General features: G+C 34.0%; 2 protein-coding genes across 2 annotated transcripts in view; both read right to left on the reverse strand.

The window, feature by feature from the left end:
- LOC111059864 (protein pinocchio) overlaps positions 1-24,882 on the reverse strand; it is a 384,086-nt gene that overhangs the window by 358,504 nt on the left and 700 nt on the right. The gene's annotated exons all lie outside the window — the stretch shown is intronic.
- LOC111057881 (prolyl 4-hydroxylase subunit alpha-2) overlaps positions 1-24,882 on the reverse strand; it is a 141,195-nt gene that overhangs the window by 49,947 nt on the left and 66,366 nt on the right. The gene's annotated exons all lie outside the window — the stretch shown is intronic.

Raw genomic sequence — 24,882 nt, forward strand, 5'->3', positions numbered from 1 at the left:
TACAAGGTTTGATCGCATCGGCTAGTTTCATTGACACTTCATACGTCGTATGATCACTATCGTCAATATTATCAGCATATTTGTTTCATCAATTACACTTTCTCAATTACGATTACAAAGGCGTTAATGTTTCCCCCAATTGCAACTGTCAGATTTGACAGGCGTCAAATGTTTCATTGACAACACGACGCAACAATCTGCAGCTGAATTTCATTCATACTGTCAGCATTCAATGTATATAATATGAATGCTTCCCATTTATCCAATGATGATAATTCTGAGTGAATCTCACTTGTTGGTGGTCAACTTTTAAAAAATGAAATCAATTGAAGACGTAACATCTTATTGTTTGACTGACATTGCCAGGAACGCACTTGTATCGTACGATATGTGATACGATAATCATTGTTACTCTCGGCATGTATTTTTCGACCATATTACACACGTAATGTTTTTGATTTGTTTTGAAAATGAGGCATCACTTTCAATAATTTGTTGTTCAATATAATCTGTTTTCCTGGAACGAATCAAACTATCACGTCTCATATTACTCAGTTCCATTGTTAAAATTAATTCATGATAATGGTGACGTTGTAAGATAATACAATCTCCAATATTATCAATATAAAAATAACCTTTTTAATTCTTGTCTTTAGGTTGAAAGAAGAAGTGACGTCATATTATTATTATTATTATTATTTTGTAGCTCGAAAATGGTTGACTTGTATTATACAATACGTTGGAGTATCTCAATAGAATAAGCATACCAGTATGATTCCTATATCTGATTGTATTCCATTACCTTGGCAGGAACTGATAGGCTACCCTCATTACACTGGGAGTTTGTCCTTTTCATTTTATACTGTACTAGCCGTCAGGCTCGCTTCGCTCGCCATATCCGTCTAGCCAGGGGGCTCCGCCCCCAGGACCCCGACTGGATCGTCCAAAATTGAGATCAGCGGGCTCGCTTCGCTCGCCTGCATGTAGACCTCAGAGGAACCTCTGTACCGAATTTGAACGTATTATGTCAATTTGATCACGAAAAACACCTGTTACTATATCGGCGTATCGTTGGCGAACAAAATTCTTCCACCTCAGCTAAACCTGTGTACTGAATTTTTTTAATATATTTCCATCAATTATTGAAAAACATCACAGCTAAACCTGTGTACTGAATTTTTTTAATATATTTTCATCAATTATTGTAAAACATCACAGCTAAACCTGTGTACTGAATTTTTTTAATATATTTCCATCAATTATTGAAAAAGGTGAGGAAACGTAGAAAAGCTGAGAAAACGCTAATTTTGGCTAATTGGATAAATTGGTATTTAGGAGGTCCTAGATAAATGCATTTCAATCTTCAACTTGGTGCCAACCTAACAAAGTCAACTCAACTTAATGCCAACCTGACAAAATTTTTAATTTAGTTACCAGAACAACTGTTTCGAAGAGGTACTCTCTAGATTATAGTTCTATATTAACATATGGTATGGACATTTCAATATTATAATTTTAAGATATTGGAATAAGAAGAATATACATGCTAAACGAACTTTAAACCCTTAAAAACCACCATTAGAGTTAAAATATCGCCAAAGATTTCTTAGTGCGCCTCTAAAGGGCCAACTGAACATACCTACCAAATTCGAACGTTTTTGGTCCGGTAGATTTTTAGTTCTGCGAGTGAGTGAGTGAGTGAGTCAGTCAGTCAGTCAGTGAGTGAGTGCCATTTCGATTTTATATATATAGATTTTCCATTTCCTCTTTTTTGAGTCAATTCATCAAGAGTTATATGATTAGCTTGCGTTGATTTATGTCTCGATTTGTAAATTTGTAAATTCAACACTCTTAATAATTCATAATATATTCTTTGTTTCTCATCATCATTATCATCATCATTATCATCTAGAGATTAGAGACTCTACATAATCATCAGAACATCCAAGCTCTACACCTCATTGACAACTCTAATACATTGAGAAGACTGAAAAGGAAGAAGCCAACAGATCTCGTTTAAATGTAGTAAGAGTGATTCTGAAAGAAACAGTGCATGGGCATTGCTCATTTGACTGTGAAGGAGTGAATACCCCTTTAATGTCAAACTTTAACGTATTAATTTAAGCTAGAATTGAACTGTTCATTAACCAAAGTGTTAGATTGCAGTCAAATTGCAATTTAAAAAAATCTAGAGATCAGGTCAGTCTCAGCAAAATAAACTGAAAGCAAGGAAATAAGATTGGCTTAAGTTCAAAGTTTATATTTGATCATGAATTGTGAATAACTATCTTCAAAACAATAGAAACTACTGTATTTGGAATAAGAGTAGAAATGTAATGAAAAGTAATATTAAGCCAATACATTAGCTCAGAAGATATAATTATGTATCATCAACAACAAAACTTGGGACATTATCAGACTGAGTAATAGAGCTAATAGCTATTTGAACTATTATCTTATATTTCAAGTGAATATTAGATATTTGAATAACGTTAACGTTATTCTTAAAAACGTATGACAACTAACGTACCTATAATAATAATAATATCGAGTGACCTGGCTGGCTCAGGTCTGGTGTCAGAGTTTTCAGGTCGCAACTGATCAATTTCAGTACCTATGACGTTCGTCTATAATTCTCATCCTAAATCATTCTCATCATTCTACAATGTTTGGATAGCTCCATTTACAACCAAAAAGTTGAAGCACATCTAACCGATAAGCTTTTAGAAGCTATAATCTTACAGCTACAAGGAAAATGAGGCGTTAAATGGAGCGACTATAAATTGGGAAACTGGCACCAATCTTTTCCTAAACCATGAGAATTATCATCATCCAATATCATGTCACACACTAAAATATTCCAAACAAGAGTGATTTTCCTTCATTTGTGGACCGAAAATTCCATTCCAATGAATATTTAATAGTGAGTCTCACTTCAAATACTGTCAGCATAGCTAGTAAATACAATCAATGTCTCCCATACAACCCATACTGTCAGTATAAGATGAATCATTATTTTTTGTTTGTTTAAAACGTTATGGGACCAGTGACTACCGACTTACATAATATTCTAGAAGATCATTAAGTGAAGTTTCATAAGAGGAAACGCTTATCACATGTGTTGGTACTGGAGTGATGTAATGTCTGATTGATTTGTGAGGTGGCTGGGATAATCCACGTAAAATGTCTTTGATATTAAAACAAGTATTACTCAGCTATTGAACGGATAACAGATTTTATGAAGTTGTTAAACTGGCTGACAGTGACTGATGCTACCTTGACTCTTATGATTGCTGATGTTTTTCCATCAATTGGTTGAAATGTTGGCTGTTCGCAAAGACCAGGATTTATCATCAAGAATAATGATTCAGTTTGTAGTATGATATGCCGATCCAATCCACGAATCGAGTGGTTATCCATCATAATAGGCCTACTGGGTAAAATACACCTATAAAAATTAACAAATTGACTCCGGTTGCTTGAACCACAACTGATTTAATCACAAACTGAATTGGCTTCAGTTGCTCAAATCACTTTATTCAATATCGGGGGACCGAGCTTGCTCTGGAGTGTAAAAGCATAGAAAATTTGTAACGAAAGATTGAATTTATAGTTCATATCTATTTATTCATTTTCTCAGTCGTACAATTATTTTTACAGTTATATGAGGAGGCACAACAGGCTTATGCCCAAAACTGTCCCTTTTCAAATTTATACTACAGTCCAAATCAAAATCTAGGTTAAGCTACTATCACTCATCAAAATAACAATTTATTCACACTTCAAAAAACAAACCCATCATCAATTACAAATAGATTACTATGAATTCGATTTAGAATGATATACTATGTTTGCTTCATTATTTGTTAATATACTATGAACTATTCTACACTAACAGCATCCAGTTACTATTTTGGACTTCTGAAGTAAACATGTTTTCTAAACAAAGAGAAATAAACGAAAATAAGTTTCTCTTGCTGAATTTTTTTCTCGTGAGATCAGCTGGATGATCCCACACATCCAGTGATCTTGTTCACTCTCTTCCATTACGGTATCGACAGACGACAAAATTTCCAGCTGTTTTTACAAGGACGTATTTATCCTTTTAATGTTCTCCAGCGAGTTATCCAAAGGTTGAGACCTATTGCAATCGAATCTTCATATCATAAACCTACTTTGTTCCAAATTTCTTGAAAATCGTTAGAGCCGTTTTGAGATCCGTTGAACCATAACCATATATATATATATATACACAGAAATTGCTCGCTTAATATAATAAGATTTTTGACCATACTCAAACTGCTTATCTTCTTCCTTGGGTGATATCAAAGTATGATTGATACGGAGGAATAATTTGAAGCTACTAAGTTCCATACTCATTTATAGTGTTATACTTAAGAATGAGAATTATATGAAAGCTTGATTAATCTGTAGTAACAGATAGAGCTATTCATATTCAATGAGTTAAGGTATTCTAGAAAAAAGTCCAAATTGATTCTGAAACCAGCCGTGAATCAATCTTACCAGAACACGGGGAAGAGATTCAAAAAGAGTTTTATGTTTTAGGTACTGTTCTTACAACCAATAAAGACTGCAATTGAACCGAATCGATAACAAGAAGTGTAATAGAACTTCTAAGTTTAGTGATTCATCTCCATAAAGACGGTCTAAAGCCGAGTTTGGATGCTCAAGCCAGGCAAGCTTATGCGCAAGCCAGTTTGCGCAGTTGAATTGCTGCGTGCGAACGGTGGCTTTTACATTTTTACATTTTGACATGTGCGCAAGCCAAAAAGACAGAAAATCGGCTTGCGGTTGGAATGAGCGTTTAAACACTGCTCAAGCCATTTGCGCAAACTGTCAGGCCAAAACCATAGAGAAACGATAGCATAGATATCCCATGGTATAGGGCGTTTATGTCGCAAGTTTTACTGTTATCCCAAGCCGAAAGTTCACATAGTTTTCCTATGCAGCTGTGTGACGCTGGTAGTCTCTCAAATTGTGCCGTTCATACACTATCACCCCAACAAAACAGTCAAAATTGACAATAATCGACAGTAATCGGCTTGAGATAACAGTAAAAGTTGCGACATAAATCCCCTATACCATGGGATATCTACTTACGCTATTGTTTCTCTATGCCAAAACTATGTTTTCGCGCATGCGCATGAGAATCCTAAACACAACTCAACCTCTAGTTTGACTGATTTTTATTAATTATTTCCTATTCAAGTTATCGTGCTAAATATATATTGTTTAGTTCTCAAGTGTTAATAGTGTCTCATAATTAATAGTGTCTATATTAGTATCTCATAATAATTAATAAATATGGCAAATTAAAAAGAGTTCTTGAGTGATTTCATAGACGTTTATAAATCGTTTCAATGATATTCAATTATCAGATTAAGATATCAAATCTTTTCTTGTCTATATGGCAAATTAAGTCCAAAGAATACAGTGATCGCAACGCTAAATCTCATGCTTATGATGCCTTTATAGAAAAAATGCGATCATTTGACCAAGACAGGGAGACTGTGGAGTGATATGATAGTGGGAGTAAAATCTTATAGGCCTATAGATCAAAACTGATATGGTTTTTAGGATAGTAGCAGTATAGTAGGAGTGAAACTCACAAGCCAAATTGCACAAACTGAACTGAGTGTGTGAACAAAAGAATTTTATTTCGCTCGTTTGCGCAAATCGAGCCTTCTTCATTGAATACAGTTCTAAACAGCTGTTGTAGCTATGGTGAAAGTGATATTTTCGAGCTCAAATTTAAGTGATTTATTCTATATTTTGTGGAATTTGAAGTTTGGTTTTTGTTTTAACGGAAGTTTCATTATCAATCTATCTAATTTGAAATTCTTTGTTTTATTCTGATTCATAGCTTCAGATTGAAGATTTGGTGTTGAAATTGGAGTGAACATAACCTACATAATATTTGGACGATTTGTGACAAAATCAGGAAATTGAAGAAGTTTTGGGCAATAGCCTGTTTTTTCTTTTCCGACTATTGTATTGTTCGCTCTATCTAATAAATAAATAAATAAAATTTGGCTTGGGCAAACCAGTTTGCGCAAATGGCTTGAGCGTGTAAACCCATCTAAGGTTTTTCATTTCCACTCCTAAGAAATAACATTTTCTATTCATTCCTGATATCTGATCCTTGATCCATACCATCATAACTGACCAAGGGATTTGTGGCAAAAAAACCTAGAGTCCCAACTCCGCCCTTTAATAAATGCAATTATTGTTCAATTAAATTAAATAACTCATTTGCTAGTTGCTAGTGTACCGCTAAATACAGTCATTCTTGATTCATCATTTCAGTTGAATAGAATGGATTATATTAACAGAACAGAATTAGTTCAAGTATTTAAAAAGTCGGTCACCAATCGACGTTGCTCACGTGATTCTCAACTGGCCTAGTCGTGCGAATGAAATTAATAGAAATAGAGTATTACTGCAACTGTTATCTCGTGTATTTTATGGCTTAATAAAACGGGCAATAAATTAGTGCACTCTAGAGGGCACTGTTCTTTTGAATACATAAAAAATTCTATACAGCGAAAGATCATGCCTTATCAGACCCTCTCTAATCTCCACTCCACCGACTCTCTCACTGACTAACTCTTTCTTTCTTGTTTCTAACTCTCTCCCATAGACACACATACACATCCTCTCTCAATGTCTTATCTTAACTCTTTTTTCATTTCCACCTCTGCATAACTCCATTTTGTTCTCTATTCTTTTTTCTTCTTCTTCTCCTTTTTCTACCTATTTTTCAACTTCTCCTCTTCTTCGTTTTCATCTCCAGCTCCTCCTCTTCTTATTCTTCCTCTCATCCTTCTTCACCGTTATTTTTCTCCTTTGTACAAAAAGATTCTTCTTTTCTCAGTTGATACTGTTCCTTTGATATCTCTAACTTCTAATTGTGCATCTTTTTCCTGCACCTGATTCCACCTCCCACACATTTTCTTAATTCAAGAAGAAAATTGATTTCCTTCAACCATTTTTCTACATCTGTCACCTCTTGTGTTTCTCAACAGAGAAACGAAAAACAGTTCCTTTGTTTCTTTACAAAGTCACTCCCTCAATCGTTGTTTTTTAACATTTTAAATTCTCCATTCATATAATATTCATCTATTATTTTGTATGAGGGTTATGTAGTTGTGCGTTATTTTTGTGAGGGTATTTCTGAATGTAAAGGGTTGTGTGTCAGAGAGGACCTAGACTCCTAACTTCGTCTCTAATTAAGTCCATTATTCAAATAAATTTCTCTAGTATATTTATTTAGTACCAGCAGGTAACCCGTGCTCCGCAAGGGTCTAATCAAAAACTTGACAAACTGAAAACTTGAAGAATTTAAAACAGACCTATAAACATCCTCGATAAATTAAGAATCTATATGCAAAATTTCAAGTTAATCAGTTGAGTAGTTCAGACGTGATGATGCGTCATTCGTGAATTTCCTATACCGTACCTGTATAAGCCAATTCTTTCTTTTATTATACTAGTAGTTTTGTGAACAGTAGACCTCGCGCTCAGTAAGTTACATTGACCTGTTGTTATGTTTTCTCAAAAATTAATGATAACTTATCAATTTAAAATGTCTAGAAAAATCCTAAATAAACATAGAGCTATCGTACCGTGACGTGTCGTCCCGGAATGTGCGTTGAGCGCTGTTATTAGGTCTGGCTGCAACTGTCTACAACGTTGATGGAAAGATACATTTTCAAGATGTTCGATGTTTTTGAACGGGTAGTATTATAGTCAACTACTGTCTACTAACGTTGATTGAAAGATACATTTTCAAGATGTTTGATGTTTTTGAACGGGTAGTATTATAGTCCACTAGACAGCTGATTTATGATGAATAATTCTATATTCTGATTTTACTCTAATATTGGCGTATGAAGGAGGCTCCTTTTTCTTTTATATTATCCTTGAAATGCAAAATTTCCAAAAACCTTGTATATACGTCTGCGCGTCAGTTTTAGGCTGAGGATGCTGTCCCTTTAGTATAATTTCATGACTTATATAAATAAATTCATGCTCTGATTTCATGTCAGTCTCATTGACTAGATAAGATTCTAACTTATAATTACTAGTAGTTCTGTGAAGAGTAGACCTCACGCAGTATTCTCATCCACAAGTACCTGATTGAAACTAGACATTATGGAGATACAGCAATAGACTGGCTTCTCCACACATCTGTGTAATCACTTGTCAGCTGATTTATGATGAATAATTCTATAGTCTGACTTTACTCTATATTGGCGTATGAAGGAGGCTCCTTTTTCCTTTTATATTATCCTTGAAATGCAAAATTTCCAAAAATTGTATATACGTCGACGCGCAATTAAAAAAGGAACTACCTGTCAAATTTCATGAAAATCTATTCCGCGTTTCTCCGTAAATGCGCAACATATAAACATTTAAACATTAAGAGAAATGCCAAACCGTCGATTTGAATCTTAGATCTCACTTCGCTCGGTCAATCATAGATTATTTCTCTCATACTTTTTTATCTCCCTCTCATCAGTCATCTTGGTTCAACCTCCTCTCAATCTACTCGTTCGCTCGGTCAATCATAGATTATTTCTCTCATACTTTTCATCTGCTCTCATCAGTCTTCCATGGTTCAACCTCCTCTCAATCTACTCACTCCCTCTCTCTCAATCGTTCTCCTAGTATATTTTTCTCTTTCACTCTGCCTCTATTCATCTCTATAATCTCTTATCAGCCGGGTTGATTCGTGCCTAGCACGAGCTCTTATCATCTAATTCACGAGGCTGGTACTAGCTTGTACACTATCACATCATTCATTCACTTCCAACTGACAGAATTCCACAAAGAACACATCGATGCCTCCCATTCAACCCTAATGCTGACACTTTTATGTGACATTCACCGCAGTCACAACCCAGTAAATCTCCACCTCTTGTGATAAACCCAATTATGTAAACACATCGCTGTGTCAGTGTGTGTTTGTTGCTAAATACTCTTATCACACTGGATGAAAATTATTGGCACAGTTATCGGCTTCACTCGTATCAAATCACCGCTTCAACACGCATTCAAAACAGGAACACCTAGCATGTTTTTCTGAAAATTGTCTACGATCTTTTGACCTGTTACACCCCCGTTTTGGATAGAATTACAGTCAATTTAACGTTATCAGTAGATGTTACCACTGTTTTAGCATTCATTCAAATCATGGGTTGAGTTCTTAGGTTGTAAGTTGGCAGTTTTTGAGATAAAAATGAATGGATTAATCACTTATAGACTCTATTTATGAAGATGTTTTTTAAGATGTGTATGATCTTCTGACCTGTTACACCCCCAGTTTTTAGCACTATTGTCGCATTCATTAAAATCATGGGTTGAGTCTTAGGTTGTATTTGAGCAGTTTTTGAGAAAAAAATGAATGGATTAATCACTTGTAGAAACAATTTGAGGAAGTTTTTTTAGATGTGTATGATCTGTTGACCTGTTACACCCCTGTTTTGAATTACAGCATTTTTCTATCGTTATCAGTTATTACCACGGTTATAGCATTCATTCAAATCATGGGTAGAATTTTTAGGTTGTATGTAAGCAGTTTTTGAGAAAAGAATTAATGAATTGATTACTTGACTCTATTCGAGAATACTTTTTTAGATGTGTATGACCTGTTGACCTGTTACACCCCCGTTTTAGATTATTTGCATCATTATAAGATATCATTGTCAAGATATTCATTCAAGTCATGGGGCAGATTTGTACTAGTATTGTAAGCATCTAAGCAATTTATGGTAGAGATTAAATTTATATCTGATTATTTATTCTCACAACAGGCCTACTTCGTATTAAACTTATTGGCAAATACTCATCGACAACACCCATTGTTGAAATATCTTAGAAGATTTGTTTCAAAGTGATCTGTTGCTGCGTGATCATCATTTTCGGCAAATATCTACAAACTTTTTTTTTGATTTAGGCGATTCTTACCAAAAAAATCTAATTTTTGAAATAATATGATTATTTGATGATTAGCCTACTGAAGTAGTTAAATACTGGAGTACCTAGTTGATAATTGTTTCGAAATACATATTTTACTAAGCAACTCCTGAATTGTTGTTGTTTAGAGTTTCCTATAGCCATATTTGGGCGTATAATAAGCTTTACTAAGGCGTGTCTAGTCTCGGCCAATCACAGTCGAGCTCAACCTTCATTGGTCAACAGCGAACAGCTAATGACAATCATATGGCTTCATCCACACCATATATCCTCCTGCTTATTTTTTGAAATTTCAGTTCACCAGAGATTGATAATCTCATAGAGATTGACAATTTCCTAGTCTTTTTCATTTAATTTTGATTGATAATGATGTAACATTCGAAACTAGTTCAATATCTCAAATTGTTTGGTTTTTACAACATCAAGTTTTTCCAAATAAATTATTCCAATTGGGCTTCTTGAATCTTTAATATAATAAATAATAGAATATTATAGAATATAACTAGTACCCTTGTGATATTTTTAAATACAGTTTAGAGATCTGTTCCGACATGTCATTCTCAAGTGCTCTTTCACATTCAAAATGGATACACACCTCCACAACACAGATAATGTTCCATAATTGTTTGGATAATTTTCATTTTTTGTTATCGAATTCCTCGATAAATTGGCCTGAGTTACAGTGAGCAGTTTCATGGTTTTTTCCTTACATAATTTTCATTTCATCTCCACAATGTATTCTACTAAAACTACGACTATACTATACAGAAATCTAGTTTTTCCTCCAATGTCATAATTGTATTATGATTATAGTATTTTATACAATAAATGAAAATGAAATAGATGAGTTTTTAACCATACTCAAACTGCAAATCTTCTTCAGATTGGGTGATATCAAAGTATGATTGATACGAGAGCATAATGATGGCAATTGAACCGAATCGATTACAAGAAGTGTATAGAACTTCTAAGTGCAGTGATACATCTCACAAAGACGTCTAAAGCCGAGTTTGGATGCTCAAGCCAGGCAAGCTTGCGCAAGCCAGTTTGCGCAGTTGAATTGCTGCGTGCGAACGGTGGCTTTTACATTTTTACTTTCCTTGCCCTATTACCATAGGTAAGGAAAGTATTGCTTTCCGAAAAAATTAAGGTACCCCGATTTCTAAATTTCTATACGTTTCAAGGTCACCTGAGTCAAAAAAAGTAGTTTTTGGGTATTGGTCTGTATGTGTGTGTGTGTGTGTGTGTGTGTATGAGTGTATGTGCGTCTGTGTACACGATATCTCATTTCCCAATTGACGGAATGACTTGAAATTTGGAACTTAAGGTCCTTTCGCTATAAGGATCCGACACGAACAATTTCGATCAAATGCAATTCAAGATGGCGGCTAAAATGGCGAAAATGTTGTCAAAAAACAGGTGTTTCATGATTTTCTCGGGAACGGCTCCAACGATTTTGATCAAATTCATACCTAAAATAGTCATCGATAAGCTCTATCAACTGCCACAATACCATATCTGTGAAAATTTCAGGAGCTCCGCCCCATTAATGCAGATAGATTCCCAATTATCACGCTTCAGATACAATTGAAACAAAATAAATCAAGTGGAGTAGATTGAGCATGAAAATCTCTACAATTAATGTTCAGTAACATTTTCACCTAAATTTGAAAATAAGCTTTAAATTCGAGAAAATGTGATTATTCAATTGCAAATTAATGTTGATTCTATTAAATCATTCACTATGAAGAGATAGCAGACCTCATGTGTGTCTCCAGCGTTATAATTGCCCTGTCACCAGCTGGCTCAAATCTTTGAATAGTAGACTTGAGATGCGCGGGAACACTAGCGTCAGTTGATCAATTTTCATAACGGCAAGGAAAGTTGTGTGGGTGCGCCACACCAGATTTTTACATTTTGACATGTGCGCAAGCCAAAAAGACAGAAAATCGGCTTGCGGTTGGAATGAGCGTTTAAACACTGCTCAAGCCATTTGCGCAAACTGTCAGGCCAAAACTATGTTTTCGCGCATGCGCACGAGAATCCTAAACACAACTCAACCTCTAGTTTGACTGTCTCGTGATTTTTATTAATTATTTCCTATTCAAGTTTTCGTGCTAAATATATTATTGTTTAGTTCTCAAGTGTTATAGTGTCTCATAATTAATATTATCTATATAATTAGTAGTATCTCATTATAATTAATTAATATGGCAAATGAAAAAGAGTTCTTGGGTGATTTCATAGACGTTTATAAATCGTTTCAATGATATTCAATTATCAGATTTAAGATATCAAATATTTTCCTTGTCTATATGGCAAATTAAGTCCAAAGAATACAGTGATGGCAATGCTAAATCTCATGCTTATGATACCTTTATAGAAAAAATGCGATCATTTGACCAAGACAGGAAGACTGTGGAGTGATATGAATAGTGGGAGTAAAAATCTTATAGGCCTATAGATCAAAACTGATATGGTTTTTAGGATAGTAGGAGTGAAACTCACAAGCCAAATTGCACAAACTGAACTGAGTGGTGAACAGAAGAATTTTATTTCGCTCGTTTGCGCAAATTTGGCTTGGGCAAACCAGTTTGCGCAAATGGCTTGAGCGGGTAAACCATCTTAAGGTTTTCATTTCCACTCCCAAGAAATAACATTTTTCTATTCATTTCTGATATCTGATCCTTGATACATACCATAACTGACCTAGGGATTTGTGGCAAAAAACCTAGAGTCCCAACTTCGCCCTTTAATAAATGCAATAATTATTGTTCAATTAAATTAAATAACTCATTTGCTAGTTGCTAGTGTACCGCTAAATACAGTCATTCTTGATTCATCATTTCAGTTGAATAGAATGGATTATATTAACAGAACAGAATTAGTTCAAGTATTTAAAAAGTCGGTCACCAATCGACGTTGCTCACTTGATTCTCAACTGGCCTAGTCGTGCGAATGAAATTAATAGAAATAGAGTTTTACTGCAACTGTTATCTCGTGTATTTTATGGCTTAATAAAACGGGCAATAAATTAGTGCACTCTAGAGGGCACTGTTCTTTTGAATACATAAAAAATTCTATCAGCGAAAGATCATGCCTTATCAGACCCTCTCTAATCTCCACTCCACCGACTCTCTCACTGACTAATGCCCGGTTTCTCAGTCGTTCAATAAACAACGCTATAGCTATTGATTCAATAACTTTATCGATTCAATAAATTTTATTGGTTCCTTAAACATATTTATAGAATCCATAGCGATTCATCTGTTCAATGAATCTGGCAGCGTGGCATGATTCCAAACCGACCACTTTCGTAAACAAACTTAATATGGCAGCCATGGTAACCAACTAAATCTTGGTGTTTATTCCTTGCTGCTTGTTGTGAAGTTCAAGTTGAAGGTTATTTTTTCCTGATAATAGCTAATATTAAAATAATAAAATATAAAAGTTATTATAATAAATTTTAGGGTGAGTTATTATTATATAATTATTATGGCAGAGAAACGAGAACGGGACAAGAATTTTGCAGAGGTTGAAAGAGAACAATAAATTAGTAGAATCTGCCTAATATACAAAAATGTAATAGAAAAAAAAATACAGATAAATATTCAATAAAAGATAAAAATCAAGGCATGGGATGCAGTGAGAGAAGAATATAATTCTATCCAAATCATAAAAGAATTGAATGATAATAATAATCAAACAATAATAATAATGATTGTGATTCTGAAATAATTTTGGTTCTATTGTTGTGTGTACCATTTCCTCTTTAATTTATCGATTCAATATAAATATATTATTATAGGCTGGATTTTAGCCTTATTTCGATCAATAAACAAAGCTATAGCTTATCCCATATGATTGGGATTAGGCGTACGGTAGCCAAAGAAGAAGAAGAAGAAACAACGCTATAGCTATTGATTCAATAACTTATCCAATCAATAAATCTTATTGTTTCTCAAACATATTTATAGAATCCATAGATATGGAACGATTTATCTGTTCAATGAATCTGGCAACATGGCATGATCCAAAACCAGCACTCTTGTAAACAAACTTTATACATGGTTCCTATGGTAACCGACCAAATCTTGGATGTTTATTCCATGCTTCTTGTTGTGAGGTAATTTCCTACGGTACTGACAATGTCAAAGATGTCATCTTTTGGCTCATGTCTCCAAAACAAGATGGCTGACACCAAATAAGGGCTATCAATGCTAAATAGTCTATAGTGCAACTTTGATTCTGTTTTGTTTTTAAAATACTAGTGATCTACACTAAATTCAATTTATTTGTAATTTATTTTTCTAACTCAATTTTTTGACTGCAACCAACAATTGACAAATTTATCCATTCAATAAATATTTATAGGCTGGATTTTGGCACTATAGTTATTGAGAGATTTATGGATCAATAAGTTTAAGGAGCGTTCTAGAAACGCATTTCTCATATTTATCGATTCAATAAAGTTATGGTAGGATAAACGGCTTATGGATCGACTGAGAAACGGGCATATATAGTTATCGAGAGATTTAAGGATTCAATAAGTTTATGGAGCGTTCTAGAAACGCATTTCTCATGTTTATCGATTCAATAAAGTTATTGAATGGATAAACAGTTTATGGAACAACTGAGAAACCGGGCATAACTCTTTTTTTCTTGTTTCTAACTCTCTCCCTTAGACACACATACACATCCTCTCTCAATGTCTTATCTTAACTCTTTCTTCATTTCTACCTCTACATGACTCCATTTTGTTCTCTAGTCTTTTTCTTCTTCTTTTCTTCTTCTTCTTCTTTTTCTTCTTCTCCTTTTTCTACATATTTTTCAACTTCTCCTCTTCTTCGTTTTCATCTCCAGCTCCTCCTCTTCTTCACATCCTTCTTCACCGTTATTTTTCTCCTTTCTAACAAAAATATTCTTCTTTCTCAGTTGATACTGCTTCTTTGATACCTTTGATATTTCTAGCTTCTACTTGTGCATCTTCTTCTTGTCCCTGATTTCACCTCCCACCCATTTTCTTAATTCAAGAAGAAAATTAATTTCCTTCAACTATTTTTCTACATCTGTCACCTTTTGTGTCAACAGAGAAACGAAAAACAGTTCCTTTGGTACTTTACAAAGTCACTCCCTCAATCGTTGTTTTATAACATTTTAATTTCTCCATTAATTCATCTTCTATTATTTCTGTATGAGGGTTATGTAGTTGTGCGTTATTTTTGTGAGGGTTATTTCTGAATGTAAAGGGTTGTGTGTCAGAGAGGACCTAGACTCCTAACTTCGTCTCTAATTGAGTCAATTATTCAAATCAATTTCTATAGTATACTTATTTAGTTCTAGCAGGTAACCCGTGCTCCGCAAGGGTCTAATCAAAAACTTGACAAACTGAAAACTTGAAGAATTTAAAACAGACCTATAAACATCCTCGATAAATTAAGAATCTACATGCAAAATTTCAAGTTAATCAGTTGAGTAGTTCAGACGTGATGATGCGTCATTCGTGAATTTCCTATACCGTACCTGTATAAGCCAATTCTTTCTTTTATTATACTAGTAGTTCTGTGAACAGTAGACCTCGCGCTCAGTAAGTTACATTGACCTGTTGTTATGTTTTCTCAAAAATTAACAAATAATTTATCAATTTAAAATGTCTAGAAAAATCCTCAATAAACATAGAGCTTTCTGTCCTATCGTACCGGACGTGTCATCCCGGAATGTGAGTGTGAGCTCTGTTATTAGGTCTGGCTGCAACTATCTACAACGTCGATGGAAAGATACATTTCAAGATGTTCGATGTTTTTGAACGGGTAGATATAGTCAACTGTCTACTAACGTTGATTGAGAGACCATTTTCAAGATGTTGATGTTTTTGAACGGGTAGTATTTAGTCAACTGTCTACTAACGTTGATTGAAAGATACATTCAAGATGTTGATGTTTTGAACAGGTAGTATTATAGTCCACTAGACAGCTGATTTATGATGAATAATTCTATAGTCTGATTTTTACTCTAATATTGGCGTATGAAGGAGGCTCCTTTTTCCTATTATATATCCTTGAAATGCAAAATTTCCAAAAACCTTGTATTTCTCATTTCTGTATTTCTCATTGATACAACTCAATTCAAATTTATGTTTCATGTTTAGTAATTTTTGACTGGAAATTGTCAAATTCAAGTGAAATATAACCCTACCCACTCTTTAAACATGTTATTTATCAAAATTGGAGAAGATAAAGTTTTTGGCTGAGGATGCTGTCCCTTTAGTACAATTTCATGACTTATAATAAATAAAAAATTCATGCTCTGATTTCATGTCAGTCTCATTGACTAGATAAGATTCTAACTTATAATTACTAGTAGTTCTGTGAAGAGTAGACCTCACGCAGTATACTCATCCACAAGTACTTGATTGAAACTATAGTCCTTATGGAAATACAGCAATAGACTGGCTTCTCCAAACATCTGTGTAATCACTTGTCAGCTGATTCATGATGAATAATTCTATAATCTGATTTTTACACTAATATTGTGTATGAAGGAGGCTCCTTTTTCCTTTTATATTATCCTTGAAATGCAAAATTTCCAAAAACCTTGTATATACGTCGACGCGCAATTAAAAAAGGAACATACCTGTCAAATTTCATGAAAATCTATTACCGCGTTTCGCCGTAAATGCGCAACATACAAACATTAAGAGAAATGCCAAACCGTCGACTTGAAGCTTAGACCTCACTTCGCTCGGTCAATCATAGATTATTTCTGTCATACTTTTTCATCTGGTTCTCATCAGTCATCTTTGGTTCAACCTCCTCTCAATCTACTCGTTCGCTCGGTCAATCATAGATTATTTCTCTCATACTTTTTCATCTGCCTCTCATCAGTCCTCTTTGGTTCAACCTCCTCTCAATCTACTCGTTCGCTCGGTCAATCATAGATTATTTCTCTCATACTTTTTCATCTGCCTCTCATCAGTCATCTTTGGTTCAACCTCCTCTCAATCTACTCACTCCCTCTCTCTCAATCGTTCTCCTAGTATATTTTTCTCTTTCACTCTGCCTCTATTCATCTCTATAATCTCTTATCAGCCTGGTTGATTCGTGCCTAGCACGAGCTCTTATCATCTAATTCACGAGGCTGGTACTAGCTTGTACACTATCACATTCATTCACTTCCAACTGACAGAATTCCACAAAGAACACATCGATGCCTCCATCAACCCTAATGCTGACACTTTTATGTGACATTCACCGCAGTCACACCCAGTAAATCTCCACCTCTTGTGATAAACCCAATTATGTAAACACATCGCTTTGTCAGTGTGTGTTTGTTGCAAATACTCTTATCACATTGGATGAAAATTATTGGCACATTATCGGATTCACTCCTATCGTATCACCGCTTTAACACGCATTCAAAACAGGAACACCTAGCATGTTTTTCTGAAAATGTCTACGATCTTTTGACCTGTTACACCCCGTTTTGGATAGAATTACAGTCAATTTAACTTTATCAGTAGATGTTACCACTGTTGAAGCATTCATTCAAATCATGGGTTGAGTCTTAGGTTGTAAGTTGGCAGTTTTTGAGAAAAAATGAATGAATTAATCACTCTTATAGACTCTATTTTAGAAGATGTTTTTTAGATGTGTATGATCTTTTGACCTGTTACACCCCCAGTTTTTAGCACTATTGTCGCATTCATTAAAATCATGGGTTGAGTCTTAGGTTGTAAGTAAGCAGTTTTTGAAAAAAAATAAATGGATTAATCACTTGTAGAAACAATTTGAGGAAGCTTTTTACTTTCCTTGCCCTATTACCATAGGTAAGGAAAGTATTGCTTTCCGAAAAAAATTAAGGTACCCCAATTTCTAATTTTCTATACGTTTCAAGGTCCCCTGAGTCCAAAAAAGTGGTTTTTGGGTATTGGTATGTATGTGTGAGTGTGTGTGTGTATGAGTGTATGTGCGCCTGTGTACACGATATCTCATCAACCAGTTAACGGAATGACTTGAAATTTGGAACGTAAGGTCCTTACACTATAAGGATCCGACACGAACAATTTCGATCAAATGAAATCCAAGATGGCGGCTAAAATGGCGAAAATGTTGTCAAAAACTGGGGTTTCGTGATTTTCTCGAAAACGGCTCCAACGATTTTGATCAAATTTATACTGGAATAGTCATTGATAAGCTCTATCAACTGCAACAAGTCCTATATCTGTAAAAATTCCAGGAGCTTCGCCCCATCTATGCAAAGTTTGATTTGAGATTTCCAATTATCAGGTCTCAGATATAATTTAAACAAAAAATTTCGAGTGGAAAAGATTGAGCATGAAAATCTCTGCAATTAATGTCCTGTAACATTTCCACCTAGAATTGGAAATAAGCTTGAAATCCGAGAAAATGTGATTATTAAATTGCAAACTGTTGGTTCTATTAAATCATTAACTATGAAGAGATAGCAGACTTCGTGTGTTTCCAGCGTTATTGACCTATCACCAGCTGTCTCATAACTTTGAATAGTAGACTTGAGATGCGCGAGTACACTAGCGTCAGGTGATCAATTTTCATAACGGCAAGGAAAGTTGTGTGAGTGCGCCACACCATATTTTTTCAAATCTGTATAATCTGTTGACTTCTTACACCCCTGTTTTGAATTACAGCATTTTTCTATCGTTATCAGTTATTACCACGGTTATAGCATTCATTCAAATCATGGTAGAATTTGTAGGTTGTATGTAAGCAGTTTTGAGGAAAGAATAAATGAATTGATTACTTGACTATTCGAGAATGCTTTTTTAGATGTGTATGACCTCTTGACCTGTTAAACCCCCGTTTTAGATTATTTGCATCATTATAGGATATCATTGTCAAGTTATCATTCAAGTCATGGGCAGATTTTTAGTAGTATTGTAAAAATCTAAGCAATTTATGGTAGAGATTAAATTTATATCTGATAATTTTTTTTTACAACAGGCCTACTTCGTATTAAACTTATTGGCAAATGCTCATTGACAACACCCATTGTTGAAATATCTTAGAAGATTGTTTCAAAGTGATCCGTTGCTGCGTGATCATCATTTTTGGCAAATATCTACAGACTTTTTTTGATTAAGGCGATTCTTACCAAAAACAATTCGATTTTTTTGAAATAATATAATTAATTGATGATTAGCCTACTGAAGTAGTTAAATACTGGAGCACCTAGTTGATAATTGTTTCGAAATACATATTTTTATCAAGTAACTCCTGATTTGTTGGTGTTTAAAGTTTCCCATAGTCATATTTAGGCGTATAATAGGCTTTACTAAGGCGTGTCTAGTCTCGGCCAATCACAGTCGAGCTCAACCTTCATTGGTCAACAGCGAACAGCTAATGGCAACAGCTAATGGCTTCATCCACACCATATATTCTCCTGCTCATTTTTTGAAATTTCAGTTTACTAGAGATTGATAATCTCTATCAGAGAGAGATTGATAATCTCTATCAGAGAGAGATTGATAATCTCTATCAGAGAGAGATTGATAATCTCTGTCAGAGAGAGATTGATAATCTCATAGAGATTGACAATTTCCTAGTCTTTTTCATTTAATTTTGATTGATAATGATGTAACATTCGAAACTAGTTCAATATCTCAAATTGTTTGGTTTTTACAACATCAAATTTTCCAAATAAATATTCAATTGGGCTTCTTGAATCTTTAATATAATAAATAATAGATATTATAGAACATAACTAGTACCCTTGTGATATTTTAAATACAGTTTAGAGATCCCTTCCGACATATGTCATTCTCAAGTGCTCTTTCACATTCAAAATGGATACACTCCACAACACAGATAATGTTCCATAATGTTTGGATAATTTTCATTTTTGTTATCGAATTCCTCGATAAATTGTCCTGAGTTACAGTGAACAGTTTCATGGTTCTGTCCTTACATCATTTTCATTTCATATTCCACAATGTCCACTACGACTATAGTGAGGTCCACGTTATAATGACAGTCGATGAAGATAGAAGAATAGCGATGCCGATTCTCTGCATTAATTAATCATATTTCTACACTGTCAAAAACATAATTGGCAACGTTGTGGACCTAGAAAAGGATAGTACCACCGGTTTTGTCGAATGATAGACAAGGATAGTAAAACCAAAGTTGATCAAATACTGTCATTATAACGTGGACCTCACTATAGGCTAATGTCTGCTACTAAAACTGCGACCATACTTCTTCTCTATTCGTTATTGATTCATACAACAAGTACCTACATCTTAAAAAATGATAGGGAGGGGAAAAATAATATATGTATAATACTATATAGTAAATAATACTATACAGGAATCGTTTGTATCGTGGAGTCCCATCTGACGAATCCCAAAAGGTCGAAGAGTATACTTTCCCTATGTCGTCTCATCTAGCCGATGAGATTCGATCAATTGCGACGAACTACAACATTTTTCTATCAAATGGGATTCGACTGTTTGAGAATAGGTCAGATGGAAAATCAAATTTTCGACCTTTGCGACAATTGAGATTTTCGGCCAAATGGGATTACTATTAAAACTTTTCGATCATTTGGGATTCGACCATTTGGAAAGTAAAAGTTTCAATTCTATCATTCGGGATTCTTCAATTTTCGATCTTTTGCGACAAAATAATAACTTCGACCAAATGGGAATCGGTCATTTGGCATGCCTAAACTTGAACTTTCTCAAATGGTCGAATCCCAAATGATCGAAAAGTTTTAATAGTAATCCCATTTGGCCGAATGTCTCATGGGAAAGTATACTTTCGACCTTTTGGGATTCGACTATTTGCGACAAACTACAAACTCTTCTACCTAATAGGATTCGACCATTTGCGAAGAACCACAACATTTTTCTATCAAATGGGATTCGACTGTTTGAGAATCGGTCAGATGGAAAATCAAATCTCCTACCTTTTGCGACAGCTGAGATTTTCGGCCAGATGGGATTACTATTAAAACTTTTCGATCATTTGGGATTCGACCATTCGGGAAAGTACAAGTTTCAATTCTACCATTTGGGATTCTTCAATTTTCGATCTTTTGCGACAAAATAATAATTTCGACCAAATGGGAATCGGTCATTTGGCATGCCACCGTTTGTATTACATTAAATCTTTGAGATACAATACAATAACAATAATCCAAAGTTGTGATGAAAAGTACCGTAGTCGTGTGGAACAGGTCAAACTCATCCCTTGAGTCATCAAGTATTTCCCTTGACTCAGCTCCGGAGCCAGTCCCAAAACTCAATCTATAACAAAAAACTACTGATGAATGAGTTAATTTTTTTATGACGAGGTGGCCAAGCTTGGATAGTACAATGCCCGCCCACTCGATCGCCAAATGAGTATTCAACCGATGAGTACAGTATGAATAACATTGATTATCCTAGTTTTATAGTGAGGTCCACGTTATAATGGTAGTGTTTGATTAGCAATTGTATCGCTATCCTCGTCTATCATTCAACAAAGCAGACAGCGCTATCTCTTTCTCGCTTTGCTCTGTTGCCACATCGTCTTTTAACAATGTAGAATTAATAATTAACAAAATATTTCATCTTAATAATGAAAATTTATTATGAGATTATTGAAAAATATCATTTCTTGCTCAATAAAATCTAATTCATTTATTTATTTATTAGGTTAGCAAAAAAATACAAGAATCGGAAAAGAAAAAACAGGCTATATTGCCCAAAACTTCTTCAATTTCCTAATTTAGTTTTAAAATGTCCAAATATTATAGGTTATGTCCATTCAAATTCTAAACCAAATCACAATCTAAAATATAAATCAGAATAGAACAAACAATTTAAATTGGATGGATTAATAAAAAAGTTTCTTAAAAACATGAAACAAACTATAAATTCACAAAATAAATAAAAAAACACTTAAATTTTGAGCTCGAAAATATCACATTCAATACAGTATAACATAGATTATTAATAAATTGATTATTTTTAACGAAAATGAACAGTTAATATTACATCAATAAACCTGCATCAGCTACCATCAAGGTATTGACAAGACAGAGGTTCGGCAACGTTGTTCTCCTATCTTTCTCCACTGCCATTATAACTTGGACCTCACTATAGAACATTGTATTCTTATAACGAGTATTGAATCTTGGATATTGGTTTTTTTAGATGAAAGAAGAGTGAATATATCATTTCAGATATATTTTGTCCATGAATCATTGATTCATAATAGATGATCATTGAATCATTGAATTGAGAAAATTTCACGATTACATGAGAATTAGAAAATATTCTGCTTAATGATGCAACATATTTAGGCCTATTAATCTAAAGAATTTTAAAAGAACAACTATTTCTCTAGGAAATAGTTTATTTTCCAAAATAAACAATAATTTTACGAGTTGACAAACAATATTATCAGAACATTATATTAATGGTGTTGACTAATACCCTGAAGAAAAGATAGCATTAGTTTATGCTGTAATACTGTAATTGGAATAATTTTAGGGTAACACTAATTTGGACAGTTATAGAACATAGTTATTTCGAAACGATATCGTCTCTACATTCTCAGTTTTGAACGAATTGTACAATTTTAGAAGGAAGAAAATGCTAACAATACCAAAGTCCAGCCAAACGATAATTATTCGAAATGACAAACAGTCATTCTCAGAGTATTGTCTTTTTATCAATGATATTTCAGTAATTGGACTCTGAAATGACGCTAATCTAGACAATTCTAGAATATTTGCCATCTTGAAACTAAGTTATTTCTACAATGAAGATTGTCATATTCATACCAAAATTCAATCGAAAAATACTCAATCGGAATGACAACAGATGGAAATTAAATCGAATTATTGCTCATCGAAAATCCATCTAGCTGTTTACCCTGTTGTCAATATTTGCAGTAGCAGAAGTCTTCGGGGTGAATTACAGCATTTAATTTGGATTTTCGTTTAATAATAATTAGGAATTACAACAATCTATTCTCAGACATTAAATTTGTGTTTACTAATAATTGGGAATATTCTAGAACAACACTAATTTGTACAAATTTAGAGGTGAGTCATTACAGAACGATATCGAAAATTTTAGTACAATGTCATTCCAAGACGATATTGACAAAATTAGAGCTCATTGTCATTTCAAAACAATAATGACATTACTAATATTTTGGAAGATACATATTTTCAGGTTAGTTGTAGAGGTGATAACGGTATTGTGGGAGTTATCGATACTGAATGAAATGTAGTATTAGTATTTATATACTTATTCCTTCACGATATTGACATTTAAGATCTTTGTTCCTCTTCCAAAAATATTAATAGTTCAGTCTACATTTTATCATAAAACCGAAGAAACTAATAACAGAGACAAATAAATAGGGACTCGTATCTTTGCTCGATGCTATTAATTATTATAAATTAATAAATAATTCTGAAATTATGAATAAATCAATGAATAATATTGTGTTATTATTACTGATGACACCTTTCTGAGCGACTGACAGTGACTGGCTCGATTCCATGGAAGCGTCTAGCGACGAGTGCTCGTGTTGTGCGCGCGCTCGTGCTATGCGCGTGCGAGCAAACCGACGCCGCATGTGTGCTGGTATGAGCGAACGACTGGGTGAGTGGGAATCCCCGTCCGTCCATATAAAAGCGTCGCCAACCAAGTCCTCGTAACCAGTTTTCAGTCAGCCATCAGTGAGTGCGCGTGTCGAGTCGATATTGGAAAAGCCTTTTTCCTTTGTCGACCAACTGTTGTACCGAGTTTTGTTTGCGTTTACTTGATTCTATTGCAGCATATCTCGTGCAATTGCAAAGTTTTGTGACTGTGGTTTAAGCCAGTGTGTGGATTTACGTGATCATAACATTTGGATTTTTTCGTAAAAGGTGAGTCATAGTTTCTGTCCTAATATGATAGATGTCAATTTGTTAAATGAACCTGTGTATCAGAATACTAAATAAATAGCCGTTTCTTATTTATCTATTTGAATAGATTATTAAAATTCGAATCATTATTATTCTACACAACTGAATAGATTACATGTGCTAGATGTTTAGCCTATTCCCCAGTAATTCCTTTATTTCTCTGTAGAGAGTGAAGTTAAGACTCAACTGAGCCTCTCTAGAACACTCCCCACTCTCCACTAAAACTCAATTCTCTGTTACAAACATTTCAACTCTAAAGAATGCATACAGAACAATGTAATTTCAAATGCAAATAAGAATTCGAATTATATTAGAAAAATATTAGAATTCGAATTATTATTATTCTACACAATTGAATAGAATGATAGCCCATGTCCCTATTAATTCCTTTATTCTTCTGTAGAGAGTGAAGTTTAAGACTCAACTGAGCCTCTCTAGAACACTCCCCACTCTCCACTAAAACTCAATTCTCTGTTACAAACATTTCAACTCTAAAGAATGCATACAGAACAATGTAATTTCAAGTACAAATAAAAATTCAATCATTGTTATGATTAGAAAAGGAAACACAAGGCCAACCAAGTTCCTTAGAAAAAAAACCGTAATTCAAGTTCAAACTGAATTAGATCAACTTATGGTTCAAACTCAAAGGTATTGATTGATTGATTGAGTACTTTATTTATGTAGATTACAATATATACTGGCTTATACACTTATATACAATAGCTTACAATACAGCAAAGTTATAGATGAATTTACATAATATAGACTAAGAAAATAACTATTGAACTGTATATGATATGAAAAAGCAAAGAATTAAGGTATGTGATATATCATCATACATGTTACATCGATAGCTTCATGTAATCCATCAGTTTATCACTGTTTAACTTGATCTGCATATAGCTCAGTTTTAACATATATAGTTGAATTGAGCTG

Source organism: Nilaparvata lugens, chromosome 1 (assembly GCF_014356525.2).
Source record: "Nilaparvata lugens isolate BPH chromosome 1, ASM1435652v1, whole genome shotgun sequence".
Classification (NCBI taxonomy): Eukaryota; Metazoa; Arthropoda; class Insecta; order Hemiptera; family Delphacidae; genus Nilaparvata; species Nilaparvata lugens.